Source organism: Micromys minutus (genome assembly GCF_963924665.1).
Source record: "Micromys minutus genome assembly, chromosome: 23".
In the NCBI taxonomy this organism is placed as follows: Eukaryota; Metazoa; Chordata; class Mammalia; order Rodentia; family Muridae; genus Micromys; species Micromys minutus.
This window is the reverse complement of record NC_137958.1, coordinates 24,928,233-24,934,236: the sequence shown is the minus strand read 5'-3', so window position 1 is coordinate 24,934,236 and position 6,004 is coordinate 24,928,233.

Sequence of the window (6,004 nt, the reverse complement as noted above, 5' to 3'; positions counted from 1 at the left end):
GAGTGCTGTGCACACAGGTACAACAAAGTAAGGGTGCTGGGCACATGGGCTGCTCTGAGAACTGCAAGGTTGATGGGCTGACTACTAGACTGCCTTACTGTCTGCATACATGGTGTGTGTGTATGTGTGTGTGTGTGTGTGTGTGTGTGTGTGTGTGTGTGTACTTGTGTGAGTATAAGGACCGACATAATAGAATGTAGGGGCCAGAGGTCACTGTCCTGCATCTGCTTCATGCACCCTCCACTTTTAAATATTTCTTCTTCATTTTTTATCTTATGTGTACGGGTGATTCTGCCTGTATGTGTCTGTGCACCACTTGCAAGCCTGGTACCTCTGGAGGCCAAAAGAGGGCATCAGATCACCTAGAACTGGAGTTATCTACAATGTTGTGGGGGCACTAAGAATCAAACCCAGGTGCTCTGCAAGAGCAACTAGTGTGTTGAACTGTTGAGCCATCTCTCCTTCCCTCCTTCACTTTATTTTTTGAAACTGCATCTTTCACTGAATCTCAAGCTCACCCATTAGCTAAGCTGGCTGGACAAGACTCTAGGATCCCCCTAGCCTTTCCAGTGCAGAGATTACAGACACATGCTGCCACACCCAGGTTTTTACACGTTTTCAAGGGAATTGGTCTTAGGTCTTCATACTCAAGTAATTTTACCTAATGAGATGTTTCCATAGGTTCCTCAACTTGTGGGTTGTTGTTTTTTTTTTTTTTTAATATTTGTGTATGTCCATACACCAGTATGAATGTTAGTGAGGTATGGGAATCATGGAAAAACCTCCAGTGTAGTTTCTTGTCTTTTACCTTATTTGGAAGAAATGTGTCTTATGTCCTGCTGAATATGTCCAGCTCCCTGATCTGCAAGATTCCAGAAATTCTCCTGTCTCTGCATCCACTGTGTTGTAGGCATGCTGGAACTGCAGATGCTCCCAGCATGTCCAGCTTTGCCTGGGCTGTAGGATCTGAATACCCATCCTCATGTTTGCAAAGCAAGTGCAATCTCCACTGAGCCATCTCCCCAACTTTCCACTAAAATTTGTAAGAAATAAGTGCATACGCTTTTATTTGTGTTAAAATAACTCAATGAATACAGTGTCACCATGTTTTTCACATAAATAGGGGTATTCAGTATCTGGAAGAGAAGGCTTTCTAATTCTTAAAGAAATGTTCCTTTAAGTCTTGAAATTTTACAACTGTCCATAAGTTCACTAAACACATTACTACTTTTTTTAAATATTATAGACATAGAGACAAGCTGTAGTGGTTAAGTGTATTGTTTGGGAAATAATAAGAGTAAAAAGGAATCATCAATATCTGTAATCAGACCAAAGACTGCCATTGGGAAAGCTGAAGTATTACCATTATCATTAAAGCCCCACACAAAAAATAACTCTCAGCAAGTGCACAGGAAAGACAGTCTGACACGGCCTCTGGACTGGCCAGTTGCCTGCCCTCCTCTGGGCTGTTTCATGCTAATTTCACCTTCCTGAAAGTTCATAGGACCACACTGGCCAGAGAGTACATTTTACTTTCTTTTGGTGTGGTTTAGCTTTCACCTCTTCTTTCGTATGTGAAAATCCAACCTTTGGTTACTGGCAAAAGGACAAACTGACTGAACTGGAATTGGCCCTACCAATGACAATAGTTCCAGTATAAGCAATGGCCACCAGCCAGACGGAGTCAAACGCCTCCAAGGAGTTGGAAGCATGGCTGTATACCAGGAGAGTGGGGCAGCACTGAATTGGCCTGCATTCACGTTTCAAACTACTTAAAGAACACGTTGATTCATACCAACTTCATTTATCAAATAAGGAATGTAAATTTTTCCCTATCTCTACAAACTATTTTGAACAATTGTTCTTTGATCAGATCCTGACTCCCTTTGAGTTTATCCTTATTCTTTGTGCAACCTTCAGATTGTTGTTGGTGATGCCCACCCCATTGGGCTGCCAGTGCTTCAGAAGCTTCCAAAGTTAACAGACCGCAAAACTGAGACGTCATAGACCCACACAAATGGGACAAGGCTCCACTCCCCCCTTTTAATCCAAAAAGTAGCTGTAGCTGCTTTCCACTTTAGGTTCTATCATTAAAGAAACACACATTCATTTACCACATGGGCTTAGTTGGTGTTCTTTTCTTCTCTTGTGCTATACTCTAATTACTTGGGACATGTTTTATTTTTAAATTATTTTCTGCTCTTCCTGACTACCAACCAGCCCAGTGTCTGATACTGTCAGCGTCTGGCTTATTTTCCCACCAACACTTATTTTGGGTACAGGTGGGTGGCAAAATGTTTGGTTTTGCTTTCTGGTTGGCATTGGAGTAAGTCCCAGAATATGGTTACAGTTAGGTCAAAGGGCTAAATGTGTTACTATATCCTCTGCTGTTGCAGAGACTAGAGTAATGGGGGAAGGGATTTGTTTTTTTTTTTTTTTTTTTTTTTTTTTTTTTTTTTTTTGTTACTTCCCCATAAGGTAGGCAAGAAGCAGGAAAAAAAAAGTTTACTGTTTACTGAGACAGGAAATTAAATTGCAGCTGTACGGGAAGTAGCTGAGAATGTTCTTCCACAGAAATCAGCTGTTTACTCGAGCTTCAACTCAACTAGAGGCAAAATAAGAAAGGACAATTTGAGTTGCTGTTGTTTTGAACAACAAATGTCTCCCTCATACTGACCACGTGTTTTGTTGACCCCATCTCAATGGGAACACGGTCTATGATCAGAGAAAATAATTGAGCCCATCCAAGGTCCATCCTACCTAGTCAACTTTATAAGCCCAGACTAAATAACAGAGTCACAATTTTAAAAAAAATAAGTAAACCCAGGGTGGAGCTGGAGAGATAGCCCAATAGTTAAGTGTTCTTCAAGAGGACAAGGTTTCAATATTCCACTATCTACCTGAGCAAATCCACAACTATTATTAACTCTAGTCCCAGGAAATGTAGACGCCTCTTATGGTTCCCACAAGCACTTGCATGTATGCTGTGCTCATACCTACACACAGGTACAAAGTACCCTTTAAGCACAAAGCGCCAACAATCTAGAAATTGGTCTCTCTCTCCATCCTTGACCCTGCTTCATGTAAGCAGCTTTTTTCTTGGATTCAAGTTCTGCTAACAGTGACCTGGAGTCATAATCTAACAACAACAAAGAGTGTGTTGCTTCCGGAGCATTCCAGGAAAGACTTGATCTACCCTCTTGGGTCACGTCCCATCAGAGAACCCACAGGTGTGGGCAATGCTCTGTGCTTTGGTGCATGAGCCTAACTCCTAGTAACTGTGTCAGTTCAGTATGACCCACAAGGATCAAGAATGTGCCGGGATAATCATGATTGGAAATTAAGATACATGAAATAAAAAAATAATGGAAACAAGACAAGAAATGGGAAAAGAGAGTTTACTGAGACAGAAATATTGTTTTAGGTTTTCAATTTTTAAAATATTTTTAAGGAACGGATAAAGTCTGAAGTGAAGAATGGCTGCAGAATGGCTGCTTCTGCTTCTGAGAACTGAAATGACAAAGGAAGGCTTGTCCTCTGCAGAGCCTGGACTGCAAGAGACCCAGTAAGGTGCCAAAAGGTAAGAACACTAAGCAAGAAAAAAGAAGAGTCATTACATCCAGATGCGAAAATATTTCCAGAGGACGTGAGTTTCACACTAGTCAGAGAGTCATTTCCTTGAGTTAGGCAGAAATACCTCCAGTGGTACTTTTTGTTTCTTTTCCTTCTTTTCTTCCTTACTTCAAAAACAGATAGAGGGTATTTAAGTGTTCGTGTTTCCCACACGTGTTAATGATAGACTACCCTCTCCAATGCTGAAAACAGAAATGACTCCAGGCACAGTGAACATGGAAATCCCTAAGCAGAAGCTCTTTGTTGGAGTACAGCATCTGGAAGGCTTATCAAAAGATCTGATGATGCAGCCACAGGAAGAAGAATGAATCCTGCCAACACCAAATCCTTGGGTATTCAGGATGCTGGCATCTTTTGGAAACTTAATTTTCCCTTACAGCTAGGATTTAAAGAAAAACTAGGAGAGTTATGAATTGTGTGTGCCTCCTAGGCCTAAAGGGATAATCAATCTTTTAACCACAAGATAAATAAGTCAAGTGCCTCTCAAGTTTAATACTAATAAAGGCAATTTCTTCCATCCTTCATATCCCAGTAATTTAATCTTTCTTTTCTGGGACTCTGGATGCCCTCAGCAAACAAAAGGCCTTACATAACTAAAATATATTTGCCTCTCATAACAATAAAATTGAAAAAAAAAAATTTCATCTTCCTAATAATGATAAAATGCCACTAGTTAGAGAATTTGAGAAGGTGATTGTCCTTAGTATCAGTACGCGATGGGGTGAGTAAAACCTGGTATAGAAACCAAATGTCCTACTCCACTGATCCAGTTGTCTGTTCCAAGTGGTAGACAGGCCTTTACCAAGAAGAGTTTAGTTAATCAGTCTCCATACTAGTAAGCCATCATCTCTTGTGCCAACACGTGTAGATCAGGAGACAAGAGAAAATTCATAAAGACCTGAGACGAAATAGTTGGGAGTCTGAGAAGAGGAAAAAGCTCTGCTTCCTCTTGTTTGTGTTTTGTTTTCGTTCGTTTGTTTGTTTGCTTGCTTCATTGCTTGCTTGCTTTTTTTTAAGACAAAATCTCACTATGTAGCCCAGGCTGACTCGGAGCTCATGATCCTCTTGGCCTCAGACTCTAAGTGTCAGGATTTAAGACCTGCACCACCATGGGGAAAAAAAGTTTAACTTTCCTTTATAGCAAGGGCTTAAGGAAAAACCAAGGAGTTATGAATTGTGTGTCCTTCCTAGACCTAAGGGGAAATCAATCTTTAAACCTGTCGATGTAAGTACCAAGTCTATACAGAAAAAAGCAAATAGTTTATTCCAAGCCCAGTATGAGCAACCATAACCTGGGGACCCAGATTCCGTGTTCTGCCTCAGAAAAGGTTACAGGGGAAAAGGCCATAAATCAATGTGTTTACAAACTACAGCCATGGGGTCTTCTGGTAGGCAGGCTGTCAAATATCTGTGAAATCTGTGGATTTCAATGTGGTCTTTACACATCCTCGCTTTGGGGTTGGTGAGCCTAAGTGTGTCAAACTTGGGGAACAATTTCAGGAGTTTATTTCAAAGTCAATAATGTTAGGGGAGATAAGTAAATGACTAGTCAATGGATGTTGATCAAGGCTAAAGATAGCCCAAGATGATTTGGGTTCTTAATCTACACAATGAAAACATTCTATTTAGCCAACATCAAGTGGTCTTCAGGATCATTGACACAGTTGTAGCTTTCTAAAGGGACTATAACTCACAAGCCACAAGATGAATGAGTGAAGTGCTTATCTGTTTAGTACTTGGCTATTTATTACTATTACTTACTATTGTAATCTATGTCATCATAAACATTACAGATTCTCTTAATTAGAATCAGTAACTCACTGAATCTCACAGCTTACTTCACCATAACTGAGCCTCCTGCTGCACATAACATGAAATGCCCAGAAGAAAAGAATGCAGTGGTCAGAATGTCTGCTGCCCTTAGCAACTGTCTTTTTACAGTAAAGGGTATTCCACTGGCAACTAATAAATCTGAATTCTACATGTGAATAGCAGGGTCACCAGGTTAAGAGTGGGTCTCTTTATCAACAAGGCTTAAGCTGGATGCTACCCATAGCAAATCACCAGGACAAAGCACTTAAGCCCTCCTTAACTCTCTAAAACCCCAGTCTTCCCAATCTCTCACCCAGCTATCAAGTTCGCCAATTGTGAGTGTTCTTAGAGATGCAGCTGGATTGCAGCTAGATGTCTTCTTCCCTAGACACATACCTATCTCTCACCTCTGAGTCTTCAAACCCAGAAAACTTAATGTCACAAAATCAATAGGCGCTTTTTGATTTTTTTTTAATTATATATGTTCTTTTCTGGCCTACACAAATATTATCAGATGAACACTTTGCCAAACACAAGAATGGCGAGGAGGTTTATCAAC